At 45.0% G+C, this 15,948-nt stretch overlaps 1 protein-coding gene across 4 annotated transcripts in view; it reads left to right on the top strand.

Moving 5' to 3' along the window:
* Positions 1 to 15,948, top strand: part of LOC144109941 (inaD-like protein) — a 472,911-nt gene that overhangs the window by 12,384 nt on the left and 444,579 nt on the right. The window contains exon 1 of one of the 4 annotated variants that reach the window (XM_077642717.1): positions 4,231 to 4,961. The exons of the other annotated variants lie outside the window; for them this stretch is intronic. The gene's annotated coding sequence lies outside the window, so the exon portion shown is untranslated. Of the gene's footprint in view, positions 1 to 4,230; positions 4,962 to 15,948 lie in introns of those variants that run through there. 4 annotated transcript variants of the gene reach the window in all.

Here is a 15,948-nt window from a genome sequence, read left to right as displayed (position 1 = left end):
GGATCGGTTGTCCAAGTGAATCTGAGCCATAACTCTTTTTGGCCACCAAACAAACTTGAAAGCTCTGTTTTTTAATTTATTATTCATCTTTAAGGTCGCCTGACATAACTGTTAGCACCAAAACATAAAAAAATAAACCTTTAAAAGTGAAGATGAACCCACAGCCATTTGTGGGTTGGTCTTTTATTGATGCGGTCTTTCGCTACAGCAGATAACAAGGAAGCATCAAGTTAGAAGAAACATATGCTTTGGTATTGAAAAATGCAAAGGCAATTCTCTTTTCATTTTCAAACAAAAGTGAACGCCACACTTGTAGCGTAGAAGGGTTCTCGAACGACACCTGGGAGTTCTTCAAGCATGCATCCTTTTGATGAAGCGATGAAAGGTCCATTTCTCGGTGTTTTAGCGAATTACCTAGGCAAGTTTATTTCCTAAATCCTCGTAAATCAGTGGAATTGGCCAGAACATATACATTTATGAAATACTGTTTTCTGTGCACCTACAGATGTTTGTATGCTGGGCCGTAAAGGGTAAATGCTGATGTGGGCTATCTAAAGAGCGTGCCACCTGTTGCTATCATGCTCTAAGGCACATAATTAAGGCACATGACCTGTTATGGGACCAGAAGGCATGTGAGCTTGCATATGTTCGTAAGGCACCTCAACCTAGTTTGGACCACAAGGCACATGACTCAGGAGTGGGTGCAGTCGAGGGACGGGAAGCTGAAGGCATACCACAACTGTCATTTCGCCCCCTGGAAGTATTAGCAAGCTGAAAGTAGGAGAGAAGAGGTGAGAGAAGCGGGTGTTGAGTTTGCCCAGATGATATGCGGGGAAGCTACCCTTCGCTAGGTGAAAGATGTTATTCAAACCTGACGCGTATTTCATGTTAAGTCAGGCCACGTGCATTGTGCGGTCGTTTTAAATGCGGTAGCATTAATAGTGGCATGAAGACCAAAAATGTCGACCGTCGTCGTCTGTGTGAGGCCAACACCTGCCAACCATGGCAGGAGGCAGGTGGTCTTTAGAATTTGCCTCTCTCCACCTGACATCTGCTACTTGGAGAGAAGACGATTAAGACGCCGGATTAAAAATTATAAACAGACTTTTAAAGTGACTAAGAATGACACAGCAAAAATAAATTAAAGAAACCATTACGAATAGAAGTGCCATAAGAACAGAATCAAAATAAAACTGAACATGGAATAGAATCTTGATTTGAATATAAAATCAGATGGAAATAGTTTGGCGAATGAAATTAAAATATTTTCGCATTTCTTCTGCAACAATTTTATTGGTCGCCTCTAAGTTTTGTTTTTTGGGCTGCTGTATGCCGTATAATTCGCAGCACAAAAAACTGATATTTATTCCAGTGAGAAAGAAAAAAGGCGAAAGAAAGGTCGATAGGAAGGACATTATGCTTACGGAAACGTAGGAAGGATCGGGCGAAGTTCTCACAACCTCACTTGAACGCACATCGGTATCGAAAAACCGAGGGGCGCAACAGCTTTCACTGCTGAATACCTCTGCAAGCATCTTTCAAGGGCCGTGCGCTTTGACACTGGGCGGATTTCGAGTCCATCAAGCGCAAAAGCATAGCGCTTTCCAGTAGCTTGTTACATAAACGACATGAAAAATACATTAGAATTGGTAATGCTGTCGACAGTGAAATACTGTAAACTAATGCAGGGTAGTATTGCCCTCTTTGAATTCGTCATGCGCCACATTAGTACCACATCGAAAAGGAGGTAAATTAACACTAGAACTATTTAGAAGAGAACACAGAAAGGAATGAAACTGAATGAGAAATTCTGCGAGAGCAAAGCCTAAAAGCCCAGCCTTGCTGGCTAAGGGTGTTCTATTCTTGTCTCCATCAGCTCTCGGAAGGCGCCCTTCACCGGAACGGGGAATGGTTTTCTAAGAACCCGGGTCACCGCGAAAAGGTGGTAGCGATCAGAGGAGTCTGTTCGCTATACGCAGCTTGCTTAACCGCCTAATGGAGAGATATGACACATAGAAGCGAAACCAACGGGGGCGCCGGCACAGCCCTCTACCGGTGCGGTATGCAACTACGCAACTCCTGAGCAAAATCGATGGAGCGCAGCGCCAGCGGGACTGGCATAAGTCCGGAAAGCTCTCGCTGCTGGGGGAGCCTACAGCCAAACGGAGCGGACGTCCGCACGAGTACTCTGTGGTTGGTGAATGAGAAATGAATAGAGCTGGCGTTCCGTCCTGTTGTACTGGACAAAACTTCAAATCAGGTATCGCCACGTCTTAATAGGTTGATTAAGCAGTCTTGAAAAGATTGTTTATTTACTGCTTGGAAACACGGTCATTGGGTTCCTCGTTTCCATATGGCTTTAACCAGGAGGAGATTAGGAAGCCGTAGGGTTACTGATAAACTGCCGTATGGGAACAAAAATTGTTGACAACTTAGGAAATTAATTAGTTAAAGAATTAGCCTGCAAGAGCTCCTGTTCATAACGGGGTGAACTTTGCACGTTTTGAAAAGCAAATTCCTTTGCGTTTTTCACCCTTAAGTATCCCGCCCATACAAAAAAGACCTATGGGCATCTATGGAAAAAGCTATGTCCGTCTATGGCCTTTTATGAACTTCTATAAGCACCCATAGAGGTGCTTATTGCCAGCTGTTGAAAAATCTATGCCACTAAAGCTATAGCTTTGGAACCATTGAATTGTCTTAAGCTCTCTATAGAAAACTATATCAGCCTGTATAGACAGCTATAGACAGAAATAAAAAAGGTCTATAGCTATTTGGGCAAAAATTTTATAGCCGGCCATAGGACATTCTTGTATGGGCGTATTTTTATTGATGGAGGTTGTTGTGTTTTAATAGGCGAGATAACTACGTATTCCCCGCTTAATCGCGGCTGACTCAAGTTTGAAACCGCAGGATCCCACGCAGTGATAGTGTACGCTACCGAGCGCGCGCCGACCAAGGCGGGCCTTGCTCTGAGGGAACAAAGGAACGACACATTGGCTGACACAAACAGGTACTTATTGCTAAAACAACAATAACGCCAGCTAACAACAAAACACGCTAATGAATCGAGGTCGTCCGACTCATCAGCAAGGTCACGGGCGAATGTTCGCCCACCCTAGGGCAAGGGATACTCCGAGGACGGACGGGACGAGATACGGGAGCAAGTCTCCCCGCTAATTCCTCGCCCCGCTGGCGAAGTGCGGAGCCGCGAACGAAACGTCTGCTCGCACCGACGATCCCTGCTGAAGAGGCTCGCTCTCTCTCGCGCGCGAGCCATTTCTCGCTCTGCGAAGCTGGTGCACGGACGCTACATCGATGTAGCATTTGCATCACAATTAAATTTATGGTCGAACTTAAAGGAATTTTGGGATTGCTCTCGTATAACTTTAGAATATTTACCGAATATTTAGAGATTGTTTGCGTGTGTTGTAGAGATTTTCTTACGTGCCGACAAGCCAAAGGCATCGACGACCATGTTCACTTTCTGCGAACTTCGCGCTGAACTGTTTGCCGTTCTTCTGGAGTTGCGTCCACGTTACATGCATTTCTGAAAAATTTTTTTTTGCTCTTTGAAGCAAATTAGTGGTTGAGTGCCCAAACAATTATATTAGTATTTCAAGTCTGCTTATACCGAAATGCGACTATCATTTCACCCTATCATCATCATTGGACTATCATTGGATTTCACCCCAATCCTCGTCCTGAGGAGCCAAAAGTTATTGACATCCGGCCATCGTGGTGATATTTTCATTCAGAAAATGCCTTCTTGCGTCGTATTTACTGGGTATAGTACTCAGCTGCATTCAGAATTTGCTGGCATATGAACGACACCTGTCGAATGAATGACCGGAAGAACGTAATGTAAAAAGAAATATCTAGAGCGCCGAAGTGTGCAGAAAGATTGCCGAACCAGAAATATAAATGGAGTTTGTTATCGCTTCCAAGAACCTGTTGTAAAATGTAACTTAGAGATGACAAGGAAAAGAAAACTTTCATTCTCGTAAAAAAAGTTATCATTGTCCTATTTAATTTGTCCCCGATATTAGAGCACACTTTCTGTCCACTGTCACAGCAGTGAAATGTGATTTTAGCTCACACGTTCGCTCCGTACAGGTGTGGACGCATACCGCGGGTTTCTCCTTATTTCCCTCCCCATCGCCAGCTCGCCCTTCTCCACTTTTTCCGGGAGAATCGGCCACTAGCACGTGCGGCAAAAGAGCGGCCGCCGCATTCGGGCTCCGACGTCTGAGGGTCTCGTATCTTCGCCCCGGGAAAACTCGGTCTCCCGTGCTGTTGTTGTGCGCGCTCTGCCCTCGCTTGCTTAAGTGAAAGGGTAGATAGAGCGATAAGGACTAGAAGAAAGCTTGATGCTTCCCCTCCCTTCCTTTTCTCTCCGGTCTTTGTTTGCATAACTGGACGTCCGTGTGCAAGAACACTTCCGTTTCGGCTCACCGGCGACTAAAAGCAAGGAACGTGCATTATCATCCCTTCAAGACAAGCCAAGCCAAGCCGTGTCAGTGTCAGTTCAACGGGCAACAGTGCTGGTTGCAGAAGACTGCCTGTCTGTCTGCTTTTGTGTTGCAAACGATTGCGTTTCTTCTCTAACGAACACTAGTTTACAGATGGTGAGTGTGCGTCTGTGGCTGTGGATTGACATTACTGTGCAACATCGTTAGCAGCTGTTCGGTTAATGCAACTTGAAATTTGCAGATAAGAGGGCAAAAAAGCCAGACAGCGCAATTTCATCGCCTTTTCGAAGGTACCAAAGGACCCACATCACTGTGCTGGCCAAACGGGCATTTATATCTGTGGCGCTGAAGAATGACGTGCTTGTGACAGGGACAACTAGCCTTTGTGCAAAAGAAATGTGAGCTGGAAGTGGTGTTTCACAGCTCAAAAAGGGATTACCTTCCACGAGCGGACACAGAATCCTGTTCGATTACCGCCTAGACGAAGAGGTGAGTTACTTTCACCCTCGCGGCCACTTGTAGCGCGCCTGAGAACCATAGCTTTGATCTCGGCGTCGGTTGCATTCGATGCGTCTGAACGCGCAAGTCTGCGCTAATAATCCAGCTGGACATACAGCTACGTAGAAATTAACTTTCCAAGGTTTATTTTTAGAGCTTCTGTTGGCCAGTGGCGTCCGCTGTTGGAGGTGCCGGTCGTTAAAAGGGGATGTATTGCTGGAGCAGCATTCATTAGATTAATAACTGCAAGCACGATAAAATGATCTAAGACTATTGACGATCTTTAATTCAGAGCAACAATTAACGATATGGAACAACAACCGGAAATCCTGCTATTCCAAATATATTTTCTACTCAGATCAGAAAGGTTTAATGCTCGATTATTATACAATAAAGTGCTTAGAAGGATGCCAAACAATGTTCGCTTGATTCTTTCTCAGTGTCCCCCCAAACCTTTACGCCCACTTTCAAGATGCCACAAAGCGAAGGAAACCGCACAATGTCGATCGACCAGGCAGTCCGGCAGTAAGAGTTTCATTTTTCAAAATGCCGCGGTGCTCCAGATATCGAACCGCAAAGCAATCATGGGAAACTTGCTCATGCAAGTCTTATTGCACTCGTCGAACTGGGCAGCGCGTGTTGAAGGACATAGGAAATTCGCGGGCTTCGGAGTAGGGATTGATTGCCTAATGGGTTTTTTACGTGTTGAAGCAACGCTGCGGGCCGCGAACTTCGCAGCAGTTGAAGGCAACTACTACTAGGTGTACCAAGTGTTGTTTGCGAGGATTCGTACTGAATTCTCCAGTAGGGCGCGAAATAAAGTCAGCCCTGAAGTAAATTTATGGTGAACAAAATATTTAAACTGAAATGCTGATTTGTTTTTTTTTAATATGTCAGCGTTACAAGCCGCATCGTGAATTCAGAAATCACGGGCGATTTAGCGCGGTTAGGCCAACTGCGAATTAGGCGGGCTCGCACTTCAATTTTCCCTTCCGTTTCGGTTCGAGAGAGTTTAAGAGGGCACTGCGACAGCGCTGTATTCTGGATCGCTCTTGAGGCAACAACAACGACTGGCAGTTAAACACGCGGGATTTTCAGCTGCGGCGATGGCGTAGTGGTCTAATGCGTTGGCCAGCGAAGCTGATCTGTTCGTGTCGTAGCGGTTTCGAAACCCATTCTCTGTAATGGAGCGTTTGCCGTAAAGTATTTTGCATAGTTCACCTTAAAGCCTGCCGGCCGGTTGGCCACAACTCAGTGGGCAGGTGAGCCACCTGCCAGGGCTTCGGACAAACTAGTATCGGTGAAATGTGAGAATGGGAGTTGTAGTGCTTGCGTGCCAAACGTGTGCGGCGGCGTTCGGCGGCTTGGGGTTGAGTGGACTTGCCACCACCTGCCATGGTTGCCAGGTGGTTAAGTGGAGAGAGGAAAATTCCCCTTCATTTGCAGGGAGAGGAGGGAAAGGCCGGAAGGTGAAGAAAGTTTCCGGTCTCCGGCAGCGTAGTGCTATGTACAGCTTCCGCTTGCCACGGTTTGTACACGAAAAAGCAACTCGCCACCTGTTAGTATAGAAGAGAAGCAATTAAAAGCAAGGAGAAGGCTTTTTGGTAAACGATTGTCGTATAATGGTAAGCAAGCGCCTCATACTTTTTTGTTTGATTCGACGCGAAATTAAGCAGCCACCGACGTAACTGCGTTGTCGTGTCTTCTCTTCTGATTCATAATTGTCGTTCTATCGTGCTATGGTGCGGAATCATGCATGTTTCATCATCCAGTATGTCAGATATTCGTAATTTAGAATTCATGTGCTGTTACTGTCAGCGTATGCAAATCCCGTAACGTCCGCTGATTTCACCGTTCGCCGTGCCGTTCATACGCCATAAAAAATCCAGCTCCGAGCAGCCGATTCCTGCAAACGAGAACCTTTTTGTTCCCAAACCAAGCTCTAAACAGTTGCCATGACCCATTTCCACATTACCAGAAGAAACCGAGTTTTACCAGCTTCTGTGGAAAGTTGTTGCGTAGAAATCTGCAGCTGATAGTACAGAAGACCCTAATATTCTGTAATTTTAAATGCATCAATAATAAACATTCGGTACTGTATATCGATCGACAGAAATTGCCGCTGTACCGCCGCGGTCCTTCCGCGCGAATTTCGAGCTAATTAGCCAGCTGAGACGGCGCCAGCAGGAAGCGTTTGGGGGCCACGCCAGATACATTTACTACAACGCTAACGGTCACGTCAAAAGGCTATCAAGGACCCTGAAGCCCCCTTCAAAAAGGCATAATTTTTTACTTGTTTTTCACGAAAAGAGACAAGAGGGTAGAGAAAGATTGCTTTTATCTGTGACCGACGGGGGGCATTCCGAAACATGCATGGGAGGGGGGTTGTTTGCTTACCTATGCAAAACGCGGCGTCTGGTATCGATCGCATGCCCTGATTTTCATACCGTGATTTCGCTGCTCTTAGCGGTAATAATGGAAGGCGCAGAGCCGTACGCGGGACGCCGGCATTAAAAGTGAAGCCTTGTGTTTGTTCTGTGTGGGTAGGGGGCAATCTGTCGCGCGCAATAATTAACGGGGGGGGGGGGGGGGGGGGCATATTGCGACTTGGCGCCTCTGCAGACGTGTTATTTGCCTTCAAGCCCAGAAAGAACAAAAATGAGTAGAGGCCCTGAAAATCGACTATGCTGGCCGCGAACTTATGTTCAGTTAGTTAGCCTCTCCAAGGACAAACCGTTTGTTGCAGGGAATAATTGTGATAGTTATTTCTATATTAATCCACTTTAGAATAGAACACGCGCAGTCTACGAATTAGACTTGACACTCGAACTGAATTATATGGTCGCCAACGTTCTTTTTCGCAAGTTTAGCCCAAGAGGGCTCCACTTTTAGAAACCTCAGCGTAATGCCCTTATATAATCCTTCGTATCCTCGAAAGACATTGCGTATGCATTGTAAGCTGCTCTTTTGGTTTTTGCAAAATAAAAAAATGCACGTCACTTTTTCATTCTAACTGCCATTGGGTTCCGCAAAATACTCACCATGCCTCCATCTAATTGCTTTAAGAACTGTTCTGCTTAAGGGGCGCTCTGAGCAGTCTTCCAAGATGAGTTTTTTTAGTCCAAATCGGCTTTTTAAACAAGGACTAGATATTACACGGTTCGCTCTTAGAATATTGTTTTGTTATTTGTATTTTTCCTTTATTGACGTAATTAGGTATCTTTACTTGAGAAAATGCCGGTTTCTCTTTCCGTAGGAACAGTTATCATAAAGCACACAAAAATATTTACAGAAGGACAAACCCATGGCTGAAAAATTTTTGGTTTGTTTTCAAACGAAAATCCGGACTTGAAAAATACTGCTTGGTCGTCGCTGACAAATGGTGCTTCTGCTCGTGTCTCAGAATGATATAGGACGCGGTGGTGCTCATTTTTGTTATTGAAATGAATGGCGGATGGTCCGTTATGCACATCACACGTGCTGCCAAAGTCAGCTCCTTACTTTCAATATAAACCCGAAGATGAGATATGCGCTGCTGCCCTTGAAAATGTTTTCCTGTTTTCTTATGTCGCACATCATTCTCCTCCCACATATTCATTTCAATCTTCCGTTTTCTTTCTTGTTTAAGTGCGAAGAGCCCAACCGAGAAGCCCACGAAATTTGGTAGAGTGATAAAGCAGTCAAAAGTACAGGCTTGGCGTGGTTCGAGCAGGACATGAATTAAATTATTACGAAATTTTATTGTTGCGTTGATGCGTCTTTGTTATACACTGGACATGACAAGGTCTGTTGATGATGAGGTGCTAAACGAGTTCACGATAATGCTGATGATGGCTACGATATCGAACCTTGAGGATGAAAGTACATGCGCTGCGGGTCACTTCCTGCAGAATGTTGAACTTTACTTCCTGTTGATTATATGCCCATCACTCAACTGGGAATTATCAGCTCTTCAGACAGTGGTCAGGGCGGGAAATTGCTTCCATAGGTTACTGCGCAGGGCAATGTCATCAGTAAATAGGATGCCATCAGGCTGTTCTCCATTCACTCTTCTTGCCGCCATGGTGGCTCAGTGGTTATGGCGCTCGGCTGCTGACCCGGAAGACGCGGGTTCGATCCCGGCCGCGGCCGTCGAATTTCGATGGAGGGGAAATTCTCGAGACCCGTGTGCTGTGCGATGTCAGTGCACGTTAAACATCCCCAGGTGGTCGAAATTTCCGAAGACCTTCACTATGGCGTCCCTAATAGACTGAGTCGCTTTGGGACGTTATACCCCATAAACCAAACTAGACCAAACCAAACGTATTCACTCTTCTTAGCTCTTCAAAGTACAAACCTATGAACATAAATTTCATATTTGCAGTAAATAACAGCGAAATATTATGTAACTTTGCATCACGTCCCATTTTATTGTGGCTGTATCTGGTATTCTGGAGAAGACAATGGTCACGATGAAGCCGCTGCAGATGTTGTCGCATACATTCAGCGACATATTCTTGTTCTACATTATAAATATGAAATTATTTCTTAGCTGCTTATATTACAGCCGCAACAGATCCTTTCTATGATTGATGAAGCCCACATGTAGGCGTGTTTATATTCTTCCTATTTATCTACCACCTGATTTATGTCATGGTTTTAGTCCAATGTTCAGCTTCTCGCCCGAAATACAGCATGTTCTGTTTGATAATGGATGCTTAAGGCTCTTCTGACTCAAAAAACATTTCACTTTTTGAAAATACCCTGTGAGCAGTGCGCATTAACCTAATCGATCTATAACACTGAAAGTTTTGAATTGCCTGTTTCATCGATACAAATAGTGTTCGCATTCTTTCATGCTTCTCGTACACGTATCAAGACAGCTGTGCATACTTGGTGCAACCTTTCTCATAACCAATGGCCTTATTGGTACAAGGCTACAGAAAAGGAGGCTGACCCATTGTTATGCCAAAAACCCATCTTGATGAGAATTTGGAGTGATAAGCAAGGAAGGAGTGAAAATGCGGCAATATTTCCTTGCACATTATCTCTGCCGTACTTTCACAGCTCTGTAGTTATTTATTCAGTATAAGTTAAGTATCCGGACTCGACCAGAGGACATTACTATAAGGAGGTTTAGCAAACGGCAAGAAGTCCATTAGAAACACAGCAACACATGAATTAATACGTTAGCGAACAATCAACGAAAAATAGTAACTTGGCCATAGCCTATCACATTACCTTTAAGCAATGGGTGCAAGGCTTTCATGACTTTTTGTTGTCACAGAAAGATTGATTTTTCCTTCACTTATTGTACTGTCCGTGACCTGAAAATTTCGGCTATCGTACGGGTCCGTGCAGAATTTCTGCCTTGCATTAATCGATTTATCTTAATTGCAAATGAGTTCGCTCTCGTTTCATCTTATAAGCTCGCCTAATTTCTGCCCACGCCTGACTCTATTTTCAGTTTTGCTTTGTACTTTATTGTTTAATAAATACCTTTAACGTAATGTATTCATCACATCTCTGATCTCGTGTTTACTGATTCAATTTTCACAGGTCTGCTAGTTTCATCTTACTCGTGGGGTCCTAGACATTCATGCCGCTGGTGCTTCTTATTGACATAATTTATTTCCTGGGACACCTTGCCAGTATCCTGCCTAACTTATCTACGTCCAGTATCATTTGAGCACTTCTTTATTACAGAACTATCGTTATCATTAACTCGCCTCTACGCTATGAACATCTGCCTGTTTTAAAGAAGCACATGCTTTCCCCTAAATGTGCCGGCACTGCTGTACTTTCCTATTCCTGCTAATTTGTGCATTTTCTTCCTCGATGTTAATTTCCCCTGCCTTATCTTCAAATCGGAACTGTTTCTAGATATCGCCAACGTATGGTGGCTACGCCTCACCAAGTCTACATTGTACACATCTACACTTTATCAACTGCATCGAAATACCTCCTCCAAGATACAAACTACGTATTACACGATGGAAGGATCGGCGCTCATTATGAAGTCTCTCTAATTGTTAGTCTCTACATTAGGACTTTTTCGTGATGGGTTCCTATACCCGTGTTTGCAGAAGAATGTATACAGGGTTGTCGGATGGTCTCTTTCTTCAGGTTCAGTTGCTAGCTTCCCCCAGCAATCCATCGCGTAGTCTCCTAACTCTTGCTCGCCTGACTGCTTCTTGCGCGCCTTAGTGCTGAAGTCGCCCATCACAGACGACGGAAATAGGGGAACGGAAATAACTAAAATGAAGGCCCAACTGGAAGCTAGTGCATTCAGCCTCTGGAGCCACATCTCTGAGAAAGAGCATTGTGCTCTCTGTCTAGACGAAACTCGATCGCCTTCCGAATCACTCGACGGCGACGGAGGGAAAACAATCACCTTTTCGCGGATTGACTTGCTCGATTGCCAATCAGTGTACGTAAACAGGCGCCATAGAATGCACACAGTTCCTTTTACTAAAGGCGCCTTTTATTCTCGGAGCCTGCGAAAGCGGCGCGGAGTGGCATTCCATGGAACGGCCGAACCATCGATGGTTACCCTGCTGTATTTAGCTTGATCACATTAGGTCCTGAATTGAGAACGCTTTTGTAATGTAGCCATTTATTTATGTACTTCTGAGCACGCGGGAACCAATCATGGCAGTCGGCAAGGATCTCAGCAGCTGCTTAATAAAAACTGTTAGTTGCATGGAAATGAGCAGTATATGTTTCACTCTAGGTAGACACTCGAAACCCCTCTGGAAGGAAAGAATGAGGGAAATAGTGGAAGTAGGGTGAAAACAGTGTCGTTGTAGAGGGCTCAAGATTAATATCGACTACCCGAGGTTGTTTAACCTGCACCAACACCGCACAAGACACGAGCGCCTTTTGCAGTTCGTCTATTGAAAAGCGGCTGGCGCGTCTAGCATCTTAGGTCCTCCTTCTCAGCAGACGAACGCTATGCCCCATGAAGGCACGGTTTGATGCGAACAATAAGAAGATAAAAAATGAGTAGGAACTGCGCTATGTACCCTGAGGAACAATGCTGCAGAGAGCTCTGGGTTTTAATTAGCCGGCTGTGGTTATTTAATGCACACCAAAATCTCAGTAGAGGGGCGTTTTTGCGATCGCCTCCATCAGACCGCAATTGTCTCACGCGCGCAAATTGAATCAACAACTTCTGGTTCAGCCAGCGAATGCCATTACCACTATGCCACCGCAGTGACTTGTATTCGAAGAGCCTTGTGAAGTGGTGATGATTATACCATATGATGGCTCATAATAATTTGTTTTACACTGTAAAACAACTGTATGCGTATCAAATCTCACCTGAGAATCGCGTGATGTTAGTGCTAAACAAATAAGGGTTAGAAAAAAGGCTGCGAGGCTTTGCAGGGTAGACGTGTTCTCCCTATTAAAGACCACCTCGGGGTACTTAACGAGCTTCGAACTTACGACACCCGATATTCTCTCCACTGCGCCTCAGTCGAAATGTGACAGCAGTGGTCGGCGTCGGAACCTATATCTCAGTAATGCGGCTCCATTACTACGGCGCCATCGCCGCGATGCGCGTTCTTGAGAAATCTGCGCTTGAATACAGCTCACGTGCCAGCTCAGCCTTCTCACAAAGCTGCAAAGTACAGTTTTAACGAGACGGCATTGATACAAGGACTACTCTGACAAATGAGGTCCTCGAGCCGCGCTGTTCAGGCGTCCAATTTTAGCGCCGTGAGAGCGGCGTTTCAGAGCATCGTTAGCCGGCTTCGTTTCGGGTCCATCCTTGCCCCGGCGGCGTTTGCATTATTTGCCTGGTTGGCCCCGCGGTCGAGCTGTGCGATTGAGAAACCAGAACCTAACACGGTAAGGATGGAAGTTACAAAAGTCGGTAGGGCCGTTCCATTCCTGAAAACGGAGGCCTTAGGTTGCACTCAGGCTTAGTTCTGATGCCGAAAAATATTTTGTCACATCAATATGCTTCCGTTGAATGGTGATACCCGCCGCGATGGCTCAGTGGTTAGAACGTTCGGCCACTGATCCAGAGTTCCCGGGTTCGAACCGGACCGCGGCGGCTGCGTTTTTATGGAGGCAAAACGCTAAGGCGCCCATGTGCTGTGCGATGTCAGTGCACGTTAAAGATCCCCAGGTGGTCATAATTATTCCGGATCTCTCCACTACGGCACCTCTTTCTTCCTTTCTTCTTTCACTGCCTCCTTTATCCCTTCCCTTACGGCGCGGTTCAGGTGTCCAACGATGTACGGGACAGATACTGCGCCAATTCCTTTCCCCAAAAACCAAGTATTATTATTATTATTGAATGGTGATTTCGAATTGCGGCCTTAGTTGTAATCCCGAAATTATTTTGCCACCTCATTATGCTTCCGTTGGCTGATGATTTCAAATTACGAGCTTGTCTCGCCGTACTGTAAGAAGGTGTGAAACGAATTTCAATTGAAACAATAACTTTTGAAATTAAGTTGTACTCAAACATTTAACTGTATGCACCGAGTGCACTCCAAGTTCAGTTTAAACGGGACGCTGTTAAGTGCTATAGTTGCCGTATTTACAGGCACAGCAAGCGGATGATCTAAGTGGTTATTTATATCTCAAAAAGTTAATTGAACGCAGCGTAAATTTTGTCCCGCATAATAAACGCCTCTCGAATCAGCGCCATATTTTTTGCACTAAGGAGAAGGTACAATCTCTGCCAAAATTATCCAGGATAGACGGTTTGCTTCTCAGTCGCATATTGCAGCTATTAGGCTAACCCTCAAAATCTAAATCTCTGTGTGTATGGTAAGGAGAACCCTTGTCCACACCTTCCGACAACTTTTTGATCTTTAGGGAAGACGTAAAGGTTATACTATTCGAATGAGAAGCAAACCATGCAGCCTGGTTACCTTTGGCAAACACTGTACATCATATGAGGTAAAATGGTATTCGTCCGAACTGGACACGCTATTTGTGCTGCGTATATTTTTGAACCAGGCATGTATTGGCAGAAAGACGAAGAATTAGCAGCGAGAAAATCTTCATCATCAAGGCGAAGCTCGGCTTGATCTGACCTTTCAGCCGTTGTTGCACGATGACGTTATTCTCTTCACAGTAAAAACTACTCAACAATGTCCCTAAAACTCTAAAGAGAGGCGCCCTCTTTTTAATCTACAAATATTCATCATGGTGTCATTTTGTACAGCCACATATGCCCCAATGTGTTGTTCCGATATTAGATTATTACCGTCTTTGTCTAAACCCTCCAATTCTCCTTGTTAACATTGCTGCAATTAAAATTTTGTTAATCATTTCGTAGCACACTTTGTACAGCATGAGTATTTCACATACTTACGTCTTGATCTTTATTCCTTAAGTCGTGTAGCTCAAAGACTGGCAAAAGGAACATACGCAGATTTATGTGCTTTAGAAGGTGCAAGTACTGTGTCCCCAGCCGCGTCCACTATATATATATATATATATATATATATATATATATATATATATATATATATATATATATATATATATATATATATATATATATATATATATATATAGCGTGTAATAAAGTTACTTCACAGGGTAGGACTCACTTGATGATAAAAGCACGGCTTTGAAAGATTAAAATCATTCGGGTGTAAGAGAAGCTGACGTCAATATCCTGCCTTCGTAGAATTTTTGTTGTGTGAATAGAGGTGGCAGTTTGCTCCATTGCTGTATGACTTGCATCAATGCTGCTTATTTCTGTGTCGGCAGAAAACGCCATTGACGCGCACAGCGGAAAGCAGCGTTTCCTCATGTTGCTTACAGACGCTGACGGTACGTCTGGAACCTCTACGGAAACGTCAAACTCAACAACTTGTCATGCAAGCTAGACATCTTGCGTTACATTTCGAATTGCTGGGCTCGCATTTGCGAAATCGCTCGTGCGATGGCCTACGTCACGGCTGTGTTTTGAGTATGCGCTGATGTTCTGACCTTTCTGGGAAGGGAAAGCCTCCGTGGTGGCTGTGTGGTTATGGTGTTCGGCTGCTGGCCCGAAAGACGCGGGTTCGATCCGTATCGCTGTGGTTGAATTTCGAAGGAGGCGAAATACTAGAGGCCTGCTTACTGTGCGATGTCAGTGCACGGTAAAAAAACCCAGGTTGTCGAACTTTCCGGACCCATTCACTACGGCTTCCCTCATAGCCTGAGACACTTTGGGACGTTAGACCACCATACTAGTAGTAGTAGCGGTGGTTTATTTAAAATAATAATGAAAAATTGGCGGTGGCTTAGCTCTGGTTAAACCTGGAGTGACGCGATAGCTACAGCTAGCCGAGTGGAACTTGCTGAGTTGAATTGCAAAGTCAGTCTTTCGCCGCTCCGTTTCGCTGGGCATTCCTTCATCTTCTTCCTACTTGTCACGGCGCATGCGCACAGCTGTTGCAGCTCGGTTTCGTTGGCGCGCCGCGCCACCGGAAGCAGCAGCTGCTCCGCACCACGTGGCTTGTCACGTGACCAACCACGTGATCATGTGGCGGTGCCGCCTCGTGCCACCGCCACGATGAAGGCTGGGAATGCTACCGTAATGTAGCTATTGCTATAAAAGGAAGGAAAATAACTTTGTTAGCCCCGGCATCTGCCATCGCCAAGGGAAGGACCGGAACTGGGGCAGCGGAAATAAAAAGACAGCAAGCAGACTGGAGAAATGAAAAAACAGAGGAAGGAACCGGCAGAAAGGATAGGGGGGAGAGATGTACTATATACAAGCGGGAGACAAACACGGTGCTGTTTGAATTTTCTTGTCACCATTGAACACCAACTCCACCAATCTGCCGTCCTTCTATATACAAGCATTCTATTTACATAATGACATATGTACAGGTCGGGCGCGTGTGATGTCCATAATCCCAGAGGAAAACCCCATTAACTATAAACCATTTTTCTGTGAATAAGTGAATAACAATTGATGAAGTGAACAATGAAGTGATTAAAAACTGCCGGCCGTGCGACGCACGAGAAGTCTACAATA

The sequence above is a fragment of the Amblyomma americanum genome, chromosome 11 (genome assembly GCF_052857255.1).
Source record: "Amblyomma americanum isolate KBUSLIRL-KWMA chromosome 11, ASM5285725v1, whole genome shotgun sequence".
NCBI lineage: Eukaryota > Metazoa > Arthropoda > Arachnida > Ixodida > Ixodidae > Amblyomma > Amblyomma americanum.
Note: the sequence above shows the minus strand (reverse complement) of the source record. Positions and strands in the feature narration are given on the sequence as shown.